We start from the raw sequence: 19,308 nt of genomic DNA, 5'->3' as shown, positions 1-19,308 counted from the left end.
CGGGTCCAGGTGGATGCAGAGGACGCGGGCTTTGACTTGGCTGAGTGCGTGAGTGAGGAGGGCACGGGACAGCTAGTAGGACAAACCCTGAACCCTCTCAAGAGGCTGGTTTCTAGAACTACCTTCCAAATGGCAGTGTTACCTTGTGAAAGACAGGGAAAGACCCACACCCTAGTTAGAGGGCGCTCACTTTGGACCTTGGCATGAAGAGGGCCAATGTAGGGAGGAGAAAAGGGAAAGCGACCTGAACCCTGATTACAGGGCAGTCACCCTTTTTTTAGTAAAATATACCTCCTTTACACTGTTGGGGTGGGGGAGTCCTGAATGTGAAAAGATCTGGAAATGAACAGGTAAGGGAGGGATCCTGCTGAGTGTCCCCTTTCCAATCAATCCTCCATCCCTCAGCGACACCCTTCCCGACTTACCTCCTACCCCACCAAGAAAATGACAACTTTGTGCCCCCTACCTTTACCAGAAAAGACCCCTCTGACTTGTGACGCGGTCCTGTTAGTAGGGTTAGGTGCACCCACGTGCCGGCTCTGAATACCACCGTATCTACCTACAACATCTCAACATCAACACATTTCAGAAAGGACCGCCACATCAATCTCTTCAAAGGTAGCCCGAGGAATCTCCTCTCTTTATCACCAAAGAGACACAAGGCCAGGAATTCGGACACAACTAACGGAGCTGTCCGAATCCCTGCAGTTGGCGCTCGTCAGTCCGACAGTGTTCTTTCTTGTGCACAAGAAAACAAAGGGTGAAAGTTGTGGTTGGTTGAGCGGTGTAAATTGGGCAGGGCAAAAGGACTTGAGGAAGGATTACACGGAAGTGAGGGTCCGAAAGGAGCCCCCCAACTCCCCTGTTCATTTCCAGACTTTGTGACGTTTGCTTGGTTGGGCCATTTCTTGGCTTTTTTGAGAAAAGGGGCGAATTTTCCACGGCCTCCGCCATCCCCTTACAGCCGCCCCTTCGCCACACCATGTTCCATCTGACCGGGATAGGTCCCGAGTAAGATTTCACTTCAAATCTCAAAAAAGCCAGGTAGAAATCATTCTGTGGGAATTTACTGTGACTAAGAGAAACAGAAGTTCAACCCTTCTCAAGTGCTGGAGGGTCGGGGGGAGTCGCTAAGCCACAGGCACAGAAAGGCTCCCCTAGCTTAAGCGTGAGAGGTATAAGACCTTACACCCTGGTTACAGGGCAGTCATTTTGCCGAGCCTGTCAAAGTGACCTGTTAATTTGCATGGCAAAGGAGACCGAAACCCTCCTTACAGGGTGGTCCTTAAGCCTGGGGTCTTCCAATGGGCCAGAGCGAAAAGCGCTGTAAAGGAGAGACCTCCGTTCCCTCAGAAATGGGTGGTGTCGTTGCCCAGCGAGTGCCAACGGCCCAAGAGGAGTTAGAAAGGGGAGACCTGCACCCTTCTGACAGGGAGAGGTCAACGGCACGGGGCATTTTAAAGGCTAGGTCCTAAGGAGCTCAAACCCACAGAGACCTCAACTCTTTTTAAAGGGGGTTTGCTCCGCCTCAGCTATGGAAGGGATCCATAAAGCATTTTGGTTGGTAAGGAATGGACCTTGATCCTTGTTTACAGGGAGGTCCTTTTACCGGGCACCTGAAGGGGGATTAAGCCTGTTAGGAGAAGTGTCGAACCCAATCCCTCGGTACAGGGTGCGGTGTGTGCTGTGTGTGCGGTGTGTGCAGCCGTTGGCAGTGGCTTTTTCTTCCCTTTTCCTGCAGTTTCTTTGGTGCTTGTGTCATCTTGTTCATTTTGTCCTTTGAGTTGCTAGAAAGAGAGAGGGAAGCGGGTTAGGTGTGGCTCAGTAGAGAGCACGCGTACAAGGTAGATTCAGATGACATTGGCAAGGTACTCGGCCCTGCCGGAAATTACCCTAATTCCTTCTTTTCGGCACCGATCTCTTTCAGAACGGAGGAGAGCTTGCGGCAGAAGGCGGGTCCAGGTGGATGCAGAGGACGCGGGCTTTGACTTGGCTGAGTGCGTGAGTGAGGAGGGCACGGGACAGCTAGTAGGACAAACCCTGAACCCTCTCAAGAGGCTGGTTTCTAGAACTACCTTCCAAATGGCAGTGTTACCTTGTGAAAGACAGGGAAAGACCCACACCCTAGTTAGAGGGCGCTCACTTTGGACCTTGGCATGAAGAGGGCCAATGTAGGGAGGAGAAAAGGGAAAGCGACCTGAACCCTGATTACAGGGCAGTCACCCTTTTTTTAGTAAAATATACCTCCTTTACACTGTTGGGGTGGGGGAGTCCTGAATGTGAAAAGATCTGGAAATGAACAGGTAAGGGAGGGATCCTGCTGAGTGTCCCCTTTCCAATCAATCCTCCATCCCTCAGCGACACCCTTCCCGACTTACCTCCTACCCCACCAAGAAAATGACAACTTTGTGCCCCCTATCTTTACCAGAAAAGACCCCTCTTACTTGTGACGCGGTCCTGTTAGTAGGGTTAGGTGCACCCACGTGCCGGCTCTGAATACCACCGCATCTACCTACAACATCTCAACATCAACACATTTCAGAAAGGACCGCCACATCAATCTCTTCAAAGGTAGCCCGAGGAATCTCCTCTCTTTATCCCCAAAGAGACACAAGGCCAGGAATTCGGACACAACTAACGGAGCTGTCCGAATCCCTGCAGTTGGCGCTCATCAGTCCGACAGTGTTCTTTCTTGTGCACAAGAAAACAAAGGGTGAAAGTTGTGGTTGGTTGAGCGGTGTAAATTGGGCAGGGCAAAAGGACTTGAGGAAGAATTACACGGAAGTGAGGGTCCGAAAGGAGCCCCCCAACTCCCCTGTTCATTTCCAGACTTTGTGACGTTTGCTTGGTTGGGCCATTTCTTGGCTTTTTTGAGAAAAGGGGCGAATTTTCCACGGCCTCCGCCATCCCCTTACAGCCGCCCCTTCGCCACACCATGTTCCATCTGACCGGGATAGGTCCCGAGTAAGATTTCACTTCAAATCTCAAAAAAGCCAAGTAGAAATCATTCTGTGGGAATTTACTGTGACTAAGAGAAACAGAAGTTCAACCCTTCTCAAGTGCTGGAGGGTCGGGGGGAGTCGCTAAGCCACAGGCACAGAAAGGCTCCCCTAGCTTAAGCGTGAGAGGTATAAGACCTTACACCCTGGTTACAGGGCAGTCATTTTGCCGAGCCTGTCAAAGTGACCTGTTAATTTGCATGGCAAAGGAGACCGAAACCCTCCTTACAGGGTGGTCCTTAAGCCTGGGGTCTTCCAATGGGCCAGAGCGAAAAGCGCTGTAAAGGAGAGACCTCTGTTCCCTCAGAAATGGGTGGTGTCGTTGCCCAGCGAGTGCCAACGGCCCAAGAGGAGTTAGAAAGGGGAGACCTGCACCCTTCTGACAGGGAGAGGTCAACGGCACGGGGCATTTTAAAGGCTAGGTCCTAAGGAGCTCAAACCCACAGAGACCTCAACCCTTTTTAAAGGGGGTTTGCTCCGCCTCAGCTATGGAAGGGATCCATAAAGCATTTTGGTTGGTAAGGAATGGACCTTGATCCTTGTTTACAGGGAGGTCCTTTTACCGGGCACCTGAAGGGGGATTAAGCCTGTGAGGAGAAGTGTCGAACCCCATCCCTCGGTACAGGGTGCGGTGTGTGCTGTGTGTGCGGTGTGTGCAGCCGTTGGCAGTGGCTTTTTCTTCCCTTTTCCTGCAGTTTCTTTGGTGCTTGTGTCATCTTGTTCATTTTGTCCTTTGAGTTGCTAGAAAGAGAGAGGGAAGCGGGTTAGGTGTGGCTCAGTAGAGAGCACGCGTACAAGGTAGATTCAGATGACATTGGCAAGGTACTCGGCCCTGCCGGAAATTACCCTAATTCCTTCTTTTCGGCACCGATCTCTTTCAGAACGGAGGAGAGCTTGCGGCAGAAGACGGGGTCCAGGTGGATGCAGAGGACGCGGGCTTTGACTTGGCTGAGTGCGTGAGTGAGGAGGGCACGGGACAGCTAGTAGGACAAACCCTGAACCCTCTCAAGAGGCTGGTTTCTAGAACTACCTTCCAAATGGCAGTGTTACCTTGTGAAAGACAGGGAAAGACCCACACCCTAGTTAGAGGGCGCTCACTTTGGACCTTGGCATGAAGAGGGCCAATGTAGGGAGGAGAAAAGGGAAAGCGACCTGAACCCTGATTACAGGGCAGTCACCCTTTTTTTAGTAAAATATACCTCCTTTACACTGTTGGGGTGGGGGAGTCCTGAATGTGAAAAGATCTGGAAATGAACAGGTAAGGGAGGGATCCTGCTGAGTGTCCCCTTTCCAATCAATCCTCCATTCCTCAGCGACACCCTTCCCGACTTACCTCCTACCCCACCAAGAAAATGACAACTTTGTGCCCCCTACCTTTACCAGAAAAGACCCCTCTGACTTGTGACGCGGTCCTGTTAGTAGGGTTAGGTGCACCCACGTGCCGGCTCTGAATACCACCGTATCTACCTACAACATCTCAACATCAACACATTTCAGAAAGGACCGCCACATCAATCTCTTCAAAGGTAGCCCGAGGAATCTCCTCTCTTTATCACCAAAGAGACACAAGGCCAGGAATTCGGACACAACTAACGGAGCTGTCCGAATCCCTGCAGTTGGCGCTCGTCAATCCGACAGTGTTCTTTCTTGTGCACAAGAAAACAAAGGGTGAAAGTTGTGGTTGGTTGAGCGGTGTAAATTGGGCAGGGCAAAAGGACTTGAGGAAGGATTACACGGAAGTGAGGGTCCGAAAGGAGCCCCCCAACTCCCCTGTTCATTTCCAGACTTTGTGACGTTTGCTTGGTTGGGCCATTTCTTGGCTTTTTTGAGAAAAGGGGTGAATTTTCCACGGCCTCCGCCATCCCCTTACAGCCGCCCCTTCGCCACACCATGTTCCATCTGACCGGGATAGGTCCCGAGTAAGATTTCACTTCAAATCTCAAAAAAGCCAAGTAGAAATCATTCTGTGGGAATTTACTGTGACTAAGAGAAACAGAAGTTCAACCCTTCTCAAGTGCTGGAGGGTCGGGGGGAGTCGCTAAGCCACAGGCACAGAAAGGCTCCCCTAGCTTAAGCGTGAGAGGTATAAGACCTTACACCCTGGTTACAGGGCAGTCATTTTGCCGAGCCTGTCAAAGTGACCTGTTAATTTGCATGGCAAAGGAGACCGAAACCCTCCTTACAGGGTGGTCCTTAAGCCTGGGGTCTTCCAATGGGCCAGAGCGAAAAGCGCTGTAAAGGAGAGACCTCCGTTCCCTCAGAAATGGGTGGTGTCGTTGCCCAGCGAGTGCCAACGGCCCAAGAGGAGTTAGAAAGGGGAGACCTGCACCCTTCTGACAGGGAGGGGTCAACGGCACGGGGCATTTTAAAGGCTAGGTCCTAAGGAGCTCAAACCCACAGAGACCTCAACCCTTTTTAAAGGGGGTTTGCTCCGCCTCAGCTATGGAAGGGATCCATAAAGCATTTTGGTTGGTAAGGAATGGACCTTGATCCTTGTTTACAGGGAGGTCCTTTTACCGGGCACCTGAAGGGGGATTAAGCCTGTGAGGAGAAGTGTCGAACCCGATCCCTCGGTACAGGGTGCGGTGTGTGCTGTGTGTGCGGTGTGTGCAGCCGTTGGCAGTGGCTTTTTCTTCCCTTTTCCTGCAGTTTCTTTGGTGCTTGTGTCATCTTGTTCATTTTGTCCTTTGAGTTGCTAGAAAGAGAGAGGGAAGCGGGTTAGGTGTGGCTCAGTAGAGAGCACGCGTACAAGGTAGATTCAGATGACATTGGCAAGGTACTCGGCCCTGCCGGAAATTACCCTAATTCCTTCTTTTCGGCACCGATCTCTTTCAGAACGGAGGAGAGCTTGCGGCAGAAGGCGGGTCCAGGTGGATGCAGAGGACGCGGGCTTTGACTTGGCTGAGTGCGTGAGTGAGGAGGGCACGGGACAGCTAGTAGGACAAACCCTGAACCCTCTCAAGAGGCTGGTTTCTAGAACTACCTTCCAAATGGCAGTGTTACCTTGTGAAAGACAGGGAAAGACCCACACCCTAGTTAGAGGGCGCTCACTTTGGACCTTGGCATGAAGAGGGCCAATGTAGGGAGGAGAAAAGGGAAAGCGACCTGAACCCTGATTACAGGGCAGTCACCCTTTTTTTAGTAAAATATACCTCCTTTACACTGTTGGGGTGGGGGAGTCCTGAATGTGAAAAGATCTGGAAATGAACAGGTAAGGGAGGGATCCTGCTGAGTGTCCCCTTTCCAATCAATCCTCCATCCCTCAGCGACACCCTTCCCGACTTACCTCCTACCCCACCAAGAAAATGACAACTTTGTGCCCCCTATCTTTACCAGAAAAGACCCCTCTTACTTGTGACGCGGTCCTGTTAGTAGGGTTAGGTGCACCCACGTGCCGGCTCTGAATACCACCGCATCTACCTACAACATCTCAACATCAACACATTTCAGAAAGGACCGCCACATCAATCTCTTCAAAGGTAGCCCGAGGAATCTCCTCTCTTTATCCCCAAAGAGACACAAGGCCAGGAATTCGGACACAACTAACGGAGCTGTCCGAATCCCTGCAGTTGGCGCTCATCAGTCCGACAGTGTTCTTTCTTGTGCACAAGAAAACAAAGGGTGAAAGTTGTGGTTGGTTGAGCGGTGTAAATTGGGCAGGGCAAAAGGACTTGAGGAAGAATTACACGGAAGTGAGGGTCCGAAAGGAGCCCCCCAACTCCCCTGTTCATTTCCAGACTTTGTGACGTTTGCTTGGTTGGGCCATTTCTTGGCTTTTTTGAGAAAAGGGGCGAATTTTCCACGGCCTCCGCCATCCCCTTACAGCCGCCCCTTCGCCACACCATGTTCCATCTGACCGGGATAGGTCCCGAGTAAGATTTCACTTCAAATCTCAAAAAAGCCAAGTAGAAATCATTCTGTGGGAATTTACTGTGACTAAGAGAAACAGAAGTTCAACCCTTCTCAAGTGCTGGAGGGTCGGGGGGAGTCGCTAAGCCACAGGCACAGAAAGGCTCCCCTAGCTTAAGCGTGAGAGGTATAAGACCTTACACCCTGGTTACAGGGCAGTCATTTTGCCGAGCCTGTCAAAGTGACCTGTTAATTTGCATGGCAAAGGAGACCGAAACCCTCCTTACAGGGTGGTCCTTAAGCCTGGGGTCTTCCAATGGGCCAGAGCGAAAAGCGCTGTAAAGGAGAGACCTCCGTTCCCTCAGAAATGGGTGGTGTCGTTGCCCAGCGAGTGCCAACGGCCCAAGAGGAGTTAGAAAGGGGAGACCTGCACCCTTCTGACAGGGAGAGGTCAACGGCACGGGGCATTTTAAAGGCTAGGTCCTAAGGAGCTCAAACCCACAGAGACCTCAACCCTTTTTAAAGGGGGTTTGCTCCGCCTCAGCTATGGAAGGGATCCATAAAGCATTTTGGTTGGTAAGGAATGGACCTTGATCCTTGTTTACAGGGAGGTCCTTTTACCGGGCACCTGAAGGGGGATTAAGCCTGTGAGGAGAAGTGTCGAACCCCATCCCTCGGTACAGGGTGCGGTGTGTGCTGTGTGTGCGGTGTGTGCAGCCGTTGGCAGTGGCTTTTTCTTCCCTTTTCCTGCAGTTTCTTTGGTGCTTGTGTCATCTTGTTCATTTTGTCCTTTGAGTTGCTAGAAAGAGAGAGGGAAGCGGGTTAGGTGTGGCTCAGTAGAGAGCACGCGTACAAGGTAGATTCAGATGACATTGGCAAGGTACTCGGCCCTGCCGGAAATTACCCTAATTCCTTCTTTTCGGCACCGATCTCTTTCAGAACGGAGGAGAGCTTGCGGCAGAAGACGGGGTCCAGGTGGATGCAGAGGACGCGGGCTTTGACTTGGCTGAGTGCGTGAGTGAGGAGGGCACGGGACAGCTAGTAGGACAAACCCTGAACCCTCTCAAGAGGCTGGTTTCTAGAACTACCTTCCAAATGGCAGTGTTACCTTGTGAAAGACAGGGAAAGACCCACACCCTAGTTAGAGGGCGCTCACTTTGGACCTTGGCATGAAGAGGGCCAATGTAGGGAGGAGAAAAGGGAAAGCGACCTGAACCCTGATTACAGGGCAGTCACCCTTTTTTTAGTAAAATATACCTCCTTTACACTGTTGGGGTGGGGGAGTCCTGAATGTGAAAAGATCTGGAAATGAACAGGTAAGGGAGGGATCCTGCTGAGTGTCCCCTTTCCAATCAATCCTCCATTCCTCAGCGACACCCTTCCCGACTTACCTCCTACCCCACCAAGAAAATGACAACTTTGTGCCCCCTACCTTTACCAGAAAAGACCCCTCTGACTTGTGACGCGGTCCTGTTAGTAGGGTTAGGTGCACCCACGTGCCGGCTCTGAATACCACCGTATCTACCTACAACATCTCAACATCAACACATTTCAGAAAGGACCGCCACATCAATCTCTTCAAAGGTAGCCCGAGGAATCTCCTCTCTTTATCACCAAAGAGACACAAGGCCAGGAATTCGGACACAACTAACGGAGCTGTCCGAATCCCTGCAGTTGGCGCTCGTCAATCCGACAGTGTTCTTTCTTGTGCACAAGAAAACAAAGGGTGAAAGTTGTGGTTGGTTGAGCGGTGTAAATTGGGCAGGGCAAAAGGACTTGAGGAAGGATTACACGGAAGTGAGGGTCCGAAAGGAGCCCCCCAACTCCCCTGTTCATTTCCAGACTTTGTGACGTTTGCTTGGTTGGGCCATTTCTTGGCTTTTTTGAGAAAAGGGGTGAATTTTCCACGGCCTCCGCCATCCCCTTACAGCCGCCCCTTCGCCACACCATGTTCCATCTGACCGGGATAGGTCCCGAGTAAGATTTCACTTCAAATCTCAAAAAAGCCAAGTAGAAATCATTCTGTGGGAATTTACTGTGACTAAGAGAAACAGAAGTTCAACCCTTCTCAAGTGCTGGAGGGTCGGGGGGAGTCGCTAAGCCACAGGCACAGAAAGGCTCCCCTAGCTTAAGCGTGAGAGGTATAAGACCTTACACCTTGGTTACAGGGCAGTCATTTTGCCGAGCCTGTCAAAGTGACCTGTTAATTTGCATGGCAAAGGAGACCGAAACCCTCCTTACAGGGTGGTCCTTAAGCCTGGGGTCTTCCAATGGGCCAGAGCGAAAAGCGCTGTAAAGGAGAGACCTCTGTTCCCTCAGAAATGGGTGGTGTCGTTGCCCAGCGAGTGCCAACGGCCCAAGAGGAGTTAGAAAGGGGAGACCTGCACCCTTCTGACAGGGAGAGGTCAACGGCACGGGGCATTTTAAAGGCTAGGTCCTAAGGAGCTCAAACCCACAGAGACCTCAACCCTTTTTAAAGGGGGTTTGCTCCGCCTCAGCTATGGAAGGGATCCATAAAGCATTTTGGTTGGTAAGGAATGGACCTTGATCCTTGTTTACAGGGAGGTCCTTTTACCGGGCACCTGAAGGGGGATTAAGCCTGTGAGGAGAAGTGTCGAACCCCATCCCTCGGTACAGGGTGCGGTGTGTGCTGTGTGTGCGGTGTGTGCAGCCGTTGGCAGTGGCTTTTTCTTCCCTTTTCCTGCAGTTTCTTTGGTGCTTGTGTCATCTTGTTCATTTTGTCCTTTGAGTTGCTAGAAAGAGAGAGGGAAGCGGGTTAGGTGTGGCTCAGTAGAGAGCACGCGTACAAGGTAGATTCAGATGACATTGGCAAGGTACTCGGCCCTGCCGGAAATTACCCTAATTCCTTCTTTTCGGCACCGATCTCTTTCAGAACGGAGGAGAGCTTGCGGCAGAAGACGGGGTCCAGGTGGATGCAGAGGACGCGGGCTTTGACTTGGCTGAGTGCGTGAGTGAGGAGGGCACGGGACAGCTAGTAGGACAAACCCTGAACCCTCTCAAGAGGCTGGTTTCTAGAACTACCTTCCAAATGGCAGTGTTACCTTGTGAAAGACAGGGAAAGACCCACACCCTAGTTAGAGGGCGCTCACTTTGGACCTTGGCATGAAGAGGGCCAATGTAGGGAGGAGAAAAGGGAAAGCGACCTGAACCCTGATTACAGGGCAGTCACCCTTTTTTTAGTAAAATATACCTCCTTTACACTGTTGGGGTGGGGGAGTCCTGAATGTGAAAAGATCTGGAAATGAACAGGTAAGGGAGGGATCCTGCTGAGTGTCCCCTTTCCAATCAATCCTCCATTCCTCAGCGACACCCTTCCCGACTTACCTCCTACCCCACCAAGAAAATGACAACTTTGTGCCCCCTACCTTTACCAGAAAAGACCCCTCTGACTTGTGACGCGGTCCTGTTAGTAGGGTTAGGTGCACCCACGTGCCGGCTCTGAATACCACCGTATCTACCTACAACATCTCAACATCAACACATTTCAGAAAGGACCGCCACATCAATCTCTTCAAAGGTAGCCCGAGGAATCTCCTCTCTTTATCACCAAAGAGACACAAGGCCAGGAATTCGGACACAACTAACGGAGCTGTCCGAATCCCTGCAGTTGGCGCTCGTCAATCCGACAGTGTTCTTTCTTGTGCACAAGAAAACAAAGGGTGAAAGTTGTGGTTGGTTGAGCGGTGTAAATTGGGCAGGGCAAAAGGACTTGAGGAAGGATTACACGGAAGTGAGGGTCCGAAAGGAGCCCCCCAACTCCCCTGTTCATTTCCAGACTTTGTGACGTTTGCTTGGTTGGGCCATTTCTTGGCTTTTTTGAGAAAAGGGGTGAATTTTCCACGGCCTCCGCCATCCCCTTACAGCCGCCCCTTCGCCACACCATGTTCCATCTGACCGGGATAGGTCCCGAGTAAGATTTCACTTCAAATCTCAAAAAAGCCAAGTAGAAATCATTCTGTGGGAATTTACTGTGACTAAGAGAAACAGAAGTTCAACCCTTCTCAAGTGCTGGAGGGTCGGGGGGAGTCGCTAAGCCACAGGCACAGAAAGGCTCCCCTAGCTTAAGCGTGAGAGGTATAAGACCTTACACCCAGGTTACAGGGCAGTCATTTTGCCGAGCCTGTCAAAGTGACCTGTTAATTTGCATGGCAAAGGAGACCGAAACCCTCCTTACAGGGTGGTCCTTAAGCCTGGGGTCTTCCAATGGGCCAGAGCGAAAAGCGCTGTAAAGGAGAGACCTCCGTTCCCTCAGAAATGGGTGGTGTCGTTGCCCAGCGAGTGCCAACGGCCCAAGAGGAGTTAGAAAGGGGAGACCTGCACCCTTCTGACAGGGAGAGGTCAACGGCACGGGGCATTTTAAAGGCTAGGTCCTAAGGAGCTCAAACCCACAGAGACCTCAACCCTTTTTAAAGGGGGTTTGCTCCGCCTCAGCTATGGAAGGGATCCATAAAGCATTTTGGTTGGTAAGGAATGGACCTTGATCCTTGTTTACAGGGAGGTCCTTTTACCGGGCACCTGAAGGGGGATTAAGCCTGTGAGGAGAAGTGTCGAACCCGATCCCTCGGTACAGGGTGCGGTGTGTGCTGTGTGTGCGGTGTGTGCAGCCGTTGGCAGTGGCTTTTTCTTCCCTTTTCCTGCAGTTTCTTTGGTGCTTGTGTCATCTTGTTCATTTTGTCCTTTGAGTTGCTAGAAAGAGAGAGGGAAGCGGGTTAGGTGTGGCTCAGTAGAGAGCACGCGTACAAGGTAGATTCAGATGACATTGGCAAGGTACTCGGCCCTGCCGGAAATTACCCTAATTCCTTCTTTTCGGCACCGATCTCTTTCAGAACGGAGGCGAGCTTGCGGCAGAAGGCGGGTCCAGGTGGATGCAGAGGACGCGGGCTTTGACTTGGCTGAGTGCGTGAGTGAGGAGGGCACGGGACAGCTAGTAGGACAAACCCTGAACCCTCTCAAGAGGCTGGTTTCTAGAACTACCTTCCAAATGGCAGTGTTACCTTGTGAAAGACAGGGAAAGACCCACACCCTAGTTAGAGGGCGCTCACTTTGGACCTTGGCATGAAGAGGGCCAATGTAGGGAGGAGAAAAGGGAAAGCGACCTGAACCCTGATTACAGGGCAGTCACCCTTTTTTTAGTGAAATATACCTCCTTTACACTGTTGGGGTGGGGGAGTCCTGAATGTGAAAAGATCTGGAAATGAACAGGTAAGGGAGGGATCCTGCTGAATGTCGCCTTTCCAATCAATCCTCCATCCCTCAGCGACACCCTTCCCGACTTACCTCCTACCCCACCAAGAAAATGACAACTTTGTGCCCCCTACCTTTACCAGAAAAGACCCCTCTGACTTGTGACGCGGTCCTGTTAGTAGGGTTAGGTGCACCCACGTGCCGGCTCTGAATACCACCGTATCTACCTACAACATCTCAACATCAACACATTTCAGAAAGGACCGCCACATCAATCTCTTCAAAGGTAGCCCGAGGAATCTCCTCTCTTTATCCCCAAAGAGACACAAGGCCAGGAATTCGGACACAACTAACGGAGCTGTCCGAATCCCTGCAGTTGGCGCTCGTCAGTCCGACAGTGTTCTTTCTTGTGCACAAGAAAACAAAGGGTGAAAGTTGTGGTTGGTTGAGCGGTGTAAATTGGGCAGGGCAAAAGGACTTGAGGAAGGATTACACGGAAGTGAGGGTCCGAAAGGAGCCCCCCAACTCCCCTGTTCATTTCCAGACTTTGTGACGTTTGCTTGGTTGGGCCATTTCTTGGCTTTTTTGAGAAAAGGGGCGAATTTTCCACGGCCTCCGCCATCCCCTTACAGCCGCCCCTTCGCCACACCATGTTCCATCTGACCGGGATAGGTCCCGAGTAAGATTTCACTTCAAATCTCAAAAAAGCCAAGTAGAAATCATTCTGTGGGAATTTACTGTGACTAAGAGAAACAGAAGTTCAACCCTTCTCAAGTGCTGGAGGGTCGGGGGGAGTCGCTAAGCCACAGGCACAGAAAGGCTCCCCTAGCTTAAGCGTGAGAGGTATAAGACCTTACACCCTGGTTACAGGGCAGTCATTTTGCCGAGCCTGTCAAAGTGACCTGTTAATTTGCATGGCAAAGGAGACCGAAACCCTCCTTACAGGGTGGTCCTTAAGCCTGGGGTCTTCCAATGGGCCAGAGCGAAAAGCGCTGTAAAGGAGAGACCTCCGTTCCCTCAGAAATGGGTGGTGTCGTTGCCCAGCGAGTGCCAACGGCCCAAGAGGAGTTAGAAAGGGGAGACCTGCACCCTTCTGACAGGGAGGGGTCAACGGCACGGGGCATTTTAAAGGCTAGGTCCTAAGGAGCTCAAACCCACAGAGACCTCAACCCTTTTTAAAGGGGGTTTGCTCCGCCTCAGCTATGGAAGGGATCCATAAAGCATTTTGGTTGGTAAGGAATGGACCTTGATCCTTGTTTACAGGGAGGTCCTTTTACCGGGCACCTGAAGGGGGATTAAGCCTGTGAGGAGAAGTGTCGAACCCGATCCCTCGGTACAGGGTGCGGTGTGTGCTGTGTGTGCGGTGTGTGCAGCCGTTGGCAGTGGCTTTTTCTTCCCTTTTCCTGCAGTTTCTTTGGTGCTTGTGTCATCTTGTTCATTTTGTCCTTTGAGTTGCTAGAAAGAGAGAGGGAAGCGGGTTAGGTGTGGCTCAGTAGAGTGCACGCGTACAAGGTAGATTCAGATGACATTGGCAAGGTACTCGGCCCTGCCGGAAATTACCCTAATTCCTTCTTTTCGGCACCGATCTCTTTCAGAACGGAGGAGAGCTTGCGGCAGAAGGCGGGTCCAGGTGGATGCAGAGGACGCGGGCTTTGACTTGGCTGAGTGCGTGAGTGAGGAGGGCACGGGACAGCTAGTAGGACAAACCCTGAACCCTCTCAAGAGGCTGGTTTCTAGAACTACCTTCCAAATGGCAGTGTTACCTTGTGAAAGACAGGGAAAGACCCACACCCTAGTTAGAGGGCGCTCACTTTGGACCTTGGCATGAAGAGGGCCAATGTAGGGAGGAGAAAAGGGAAAGCGACCTGAACCCTGATTACAGGGCAGTCACCCTTTTTTTAGTAAAATATACCTCCTTTACACTGTTGGGGTGGGGGAGTCCTGAATGTGAAAAGATCTGGAAATGAACAGGTAAGGGAGGGATCCTGCTGAGTGTCCCCTTTCCAATCAATCCTCCATCCCTCAGCGACACCCTTCCCGACTTACCTCCTACCCCACCAAGAAAATGACAACTTTGTGCCCCCTACCTTTACCAGAAAAGACCCCTCTGACTTGTGACGCGGTCCTGTTAGTAGGGTTAGGTGCACCCACGTGCCGGCTCTGAATACCACCGTATCTACCTACAACATCTCAACATCAACACATTTCAGAAAGGACCGCCACATCAATCTCTTCAAAGGTAGCCCGAGGAATCTCCTCTCTTTATCACCAAAGAGACACAAGGCCAGGAATTCGGACACAACTAACGGAGCTGTCCGAATCCCTGCAGTTGGCGCTCGTCAATCCGACAGTGTTCTTTCTTGTGCACAAGAAAACAAAGGGTGAAAGTTGTGGTTGGTTGAGCGGTGTAAATTGGGCAGGGCAAAAGGACTTGAGGAAGGATTACACGGAAGTGAGGGTCCGAAAGGAGCCCCCCAACTCCCCTGTTCATTTCCAGACTTTGTGACGTTTGCTTGGTTGGGCCATTTCTTGGCTTTTTTGAGAAAAGGGGTGAATTTTCCACGGCCTCCGCCATCCCCTTACAGCCGCCCCTTCGCCACACCATGTTCCATCTGACCGGGATAGGTCCCGAGTAAGATTTCACTTCAAATCTCAAAAAAGCCAAGTAGAAATCATTCTGTGGGAATTTACTGTGACTAAGAGAAACAGAAGTTCAACCCTTCTCAAGTGCTGGAGGGTCGGGGGGAGTCGCTAAGCCACAGGCACAGAAAGGCTCCCCTAGCTTAAGCGTGAGAGGTATAAGACCTTACACCTTGGTTACAGGGCAGTCATTTTGCCGAGCCTGTCAAAGTGACCTGTTAATTTGCATGGCAAAGGAGACCGAAACCCTCCTTACAGGGTGGTCCTTAAGCCTGGGGTCTTCCAATGGGCCAGAGCGAAAAGCGCTGTAAAGGAGAGACCTCCGTTCCCTCAGAAATGGGTGGTGTCGTTGCCCAGCGAGTGCCAACGGCCCAAGAGGAGTTAGAAAGGGGAGACCTGCACCCTTCTGACAGGGAGAGGTCAACGGCACGGGGCATTTTAAAGGCTAGGTCCTAAGGAGCTCAAACCCACAGAGACCTCAACCCTTTTTAAAGGGGGTTTGCTCCGCCTCAGCTATGGAAGGGATCCATAAAGCATTTTGGTTGGTAAGGAATGGACCTTGATCCTTGTTTACAGGGAGGTCCTTTTACCGGGCACCTGAAGGGGGATTAAGCCTGTGAGGAGAAGTGTCGAACCCGATCCCTCGGTACAGGGTGCGGTGTGTGCTGTGTGTGCGGTGTGTGCAGCCGTTGGCAGTGGCTTTTTCTTCCCTTTTCCTGCAGTTTCTTTGGTGCTTGTGTCATCTTGTTCATTTTGTCCTTTGAGTTGCTAGAAAGAGAGAGGGAAGCGGGTTAGGTGTGGCTCAGTAGAGAGCACGCGTACAAGGTAGATTCAGATGACATTGGCAAGGTACTCGGCCCTGCCGGAAATTACCCTAATTCCTTCTTTTCGGCACCGATCTCTTTCAGAACGGAGGAGAGCTTGCGGCAGAAGGCGGGTCCAGGTGGATGCAGAGGACGCGGGCTTTGACTTGGCTGAGTGCGTGAGTGAGGAGGGCACGGGACAGCTAGTAGGACAAACCCTGAACCCTCTCAAGAGGCTGGTTTCTAGAACTACCTTCCAAATGGCAGTGTTACCTTGTGAAAGACAGGGAAAGACCCACACCCTAGTTAGAGGGCGCTCACTTTGGACCTTGGCATGAAGAGGGCCAATGTAGGGAGGAGAAAAGGGAAAGCGACCTGAACCCTGATTACAGGGCAGTCACCCTTTTTTTAGTAAAATATACCTCCTTTACACTGTTGGGGTGGGGGAGTCCTGAATGTGAAAAGATCTGGAAATGAACAGGTAAGGGAGGGATCCTGCTGAGTGTCCCCTTTCCAATCAATCCTCCATCCCTCAGCGACACCCTTCCCGACTTACCTCCTACCCCACCAAGAAAATGACAACTTTGTGCCCCCTACCTTTACCAGAAAAGACCCCTCTGACTTGTGACGCGGTCCTGTTAGTAGGGTTAGGTGCACCCACGTGCCGGCTCTGAATACCACCGTATCTACCTACAACATCTCAACATCAACACATTTCAGAAAGGACCGCCACATCAATCTCTTCAAAGGTAGCCCGAGGAATCTCCTCTCTTTATCACCAAAGAGACACAAGGCCAGGAATTCGGACACAACTAACGGAGCTGTCCGAATCCCTGCAGTTGGCGCTCGTCAGTCCGACAGTGTTCTTTCTTGTGCACAAGAAAACAAAGGGTGAAAGTTGTGGTTGGTTGAGCGGTGTAAATTGGGCAGGGCAAAAGGACTTGAGGAAGGATTACACGGAAGTGAGGGTCCGAAAGGAGCCCCCCAACTCCCCTGTTCATTTCCAGACTTTGTGACGTTTGCTTGGTTGGGCCATTTCTTGGCTTTTTTGAGAAAAGGGGCGAATTTTCCACGGCCTCCGCCATCCCCTTACAGCCGCCCCTTCGCCACACCATGTTCCATCTGACCGGGATAGGTCCCGAGTAAGATTTCACTTCAAATCTCAAAAAAGCCAGGTAGAAATCATTCTGTGGGAATTTACTGTGACTAAGAGAAACAGAAGTTCAACCCTTCTCAAGTGCTGGAGGGTCGGGGGGAGTCGCTAAGCCACAGGCACAGAAAGGCTCCCCTAGCTTAAGCGTGAGAGGTATAAGACCTTACACCCTGGTTACAGGGCAGTCATTTTGCCGAGCCTGTCAAAGTGACCTGTTAATTTGCATGGCAAAGGAGACCGAAACCCTCCTTACAGGGTGGTCCTTAAGCCTGGGGTCTTCCAATGGGCCAGAGCGAAAAGCGCTGTAAAGGAGAGACCTCCGTTCCCTCAGAAATGGGTGGTGTCGTTGCCCAGCGAGTGCCAACGGCCCAAGAGGAGTTAGAAAGGGGAGACCTGCACCCTTCTGACAGGGAGAGGTCAACGGCACGGGGCATTTTAAAGGCTAGGTCCTAAGGAGCTCAAACCCACAGAGACCTCAACTCTTTTTAAAGGGGGTTTGCTCCGCCTCAGCTATGGAAGGGATCCATAAAGCATTTTGGTTGGTAAGGAATGGACCTTGATCCTTGTTTACAGGGAGGTCCTTTTACCGGGCACCTGAAGGGGGATTAAGCCTGTTAGGAGAAGTGTCGAACCCAATCCCTCGGTACAGGGTGCGGTGTGTGCTGTGTGTGCGGTGTGTGCAGCCGTTGGCAGTGGCTTTTTCTTCCCTTTTCCTGCAGTTTCTTTGGTGCTTGTGTCATCTTGTTCATTTTGTCCTTTGAGTTGCTAGAAAGAGAGAGGGAAGCGGGTTAGGTGTGGCTCAGTAGAGAGCACGCGTACAAGGTAGATTCAGATGACATTGGCAAGGTACTCGGCCCTGCCGGAAATTACCCTAATTCCTTCTTTTCGGCACCGATCTCTTTCAGAACGGAGGAGAGCTTGCGGCAGAAGGCGGGTCCAGGTGGATGCAGAGGACGCGGGCTTTGACTTGGCTGAGTGCGTGAGTGAGGAGGGCACGGGACAGCTAGTAGGACAAACCCTGAACCCTCTCAAGAGGCTGGTTTCTAGAACTACCTTCCAAATGGCAGTGTTACCTTGTGAAAGACAGGGAAAGACCCACACCCTAGTTAGAGGGCGCTCACTTTGGACCTTGGCATGAAGAGGGCCAATGTAGGGAGGAGAAAAGGGAAAGCGACCTGAACCCTGATTACAGGGCAGTCACCCTTTTTTTAGTAAAATATACCTCCTTTACACTGTTGGGGTGGGGGAGTCCTGAATGTGAAAAGATCTGGAAATGAACAGGTAAGGGAGGGATCCTGCTGAGTGTCCCCTTTCCAATCAATCCTCCATCCCTCAGCGACACCCTTCCCGACTTACCTCCTACCCCACCAAGAAAATGACAACTTTGTGCCCCCTATCTTTACCAGAAAAGACCCCTCTTACTTGTGACGCGGTCCTGTTAGTAGGGTTAGGTGCACCCACGTGCCGGCTCTGAATACCACCGCATCTACCTACAACATCTCAACATCAACACATTTCAGAAAGGACCGCCACATCAATCTCTTCAAAGGTAGCCCGAGGAATCTCCTCTCTTTATCCCCAAAGAGACACAAGGCCAGGAATTCGGACACAACTAACGGAGCTGTCCGAATCCCTGCAGTTGGCGCTCATCAGTCCGACAGTGTTCTTTCTTGTGCACAAGAAAACAAAGGGTGAAAGTTGTGGTTGGTTGAGCGGTGTAAATTGGGCAGGGCAAAAGGACTTGAGGAAGAATTACACGGAAGTGAGGGTCCGAAAGGAGCCCCCCAACTCCCCTGTTCATTTCCAGACTTTGTGACGTTTGCTTGGTTGGGCCATTTCTTGGCTTTTTTGAGAAAAGGGGCGAATTTTCCACGGCCTCCGCCATCCCCTTACAGCCGCCCCTTCGCCACACCATGTTCCATCTGACCGGGATAGGTCCCGAGTAAGATTTCACTTCAAATCTCAAAAAAGCCAAGTAGAAATCATTCTGTGGGAATTTACTGTGACTAAGAGAAACAGAAGTTCAACCCTTCTCAAGTGCTGGAGGGTCGGGGGGAGTCGCTAAGCCACAGGCACAGAAAGGCTCCCCTAGCTTAAGCGTGAGAGGTATAAGACCTTACACCCTGGTTACAGGGCAGTCATTTTGCCGAGCCTGTCAAAGTGACCTGTTAATTTGCATGGCAAAGGAGACCGAAACCCTCCTTACAGGGTGGTCCTTAAGCCTGGGGTCTTCCAATGGGCCAGAGCGAAAAGCGCTGTAAAGGAGAGACCTCCGTTCCCTCAGAAATGGGTGGTGTCGTTGCCCAGCGAGTGCCAACGGCCCAAGAGGAGTTAGAAAGGGGAGACCTGCACCCTTCTGACAGGGAGAGGTCAACGGCACGGGGCATTTTAAAGGCTAGGTCCTAAGGAGCTCAAACCCACAGAGACCTCAACCCTTTTTAAAGGGGGTTTGCTCCGCCTCAGCTATGGAAGGGATCCATAAAGCATTTTGGTTGGTAAGGAATGGACCTTGATCCTTGTTTACAGGGAGGTCCTTTTACCGGGCACCTGAAGGGGGATTAAGCCTGTGAGGAGAAGTGTCGAACCCCATCCCTCGGTACAGGGTGCGGTGTGTGCTGTGTGTGCGGTGTGTGCAGCCGTTGGCAGTGGCTTTTTCTTC

The 19,308-nt window shown here is 51.5% G+C and overlaps 1 long non-coding RNA gene across 1 annotated transcript; it reads left to right on the top strand.

Annotated features, from left to right (window-relative positions):
* The first annotated feature begins 11,351 nt into the window (after positions 1–11,351).
* LOC135978669 (uncharacterized) lies at positions 11,352–15,755 on the top strand. The gene is made up of 3 exons (XR_010596047.1): positions 11,352–11,769; positions 13,649–13,722; positions 15,602–15,755. It is a non-coding gene; the product is annotated as an uncharacterized LOC135978669 (long non-coding RNA).
* Positions 15,756–19,308: the final 3,553 nt, after the last annotated feature.

Source organism: Chrysemys picta, unplaced genomic scaffold, assembly GCF_011386835.1.
Source record: "Chrysemys picta bellii isolate R12L10 unplaced genomic scaffold, ASM1138683v2 scaf378, whole genome shotgun sequence".
Taxonomy (NCBI): Eukaryota; Metazoa; Chordata; order Testudines; family Emydidae; genus Chrysemys; species Chrysemys picta.
Note: the sequence above shows the minus strand (reverse complement) of the source record. Positions and strands in the feature narration are given on the sequence as shown.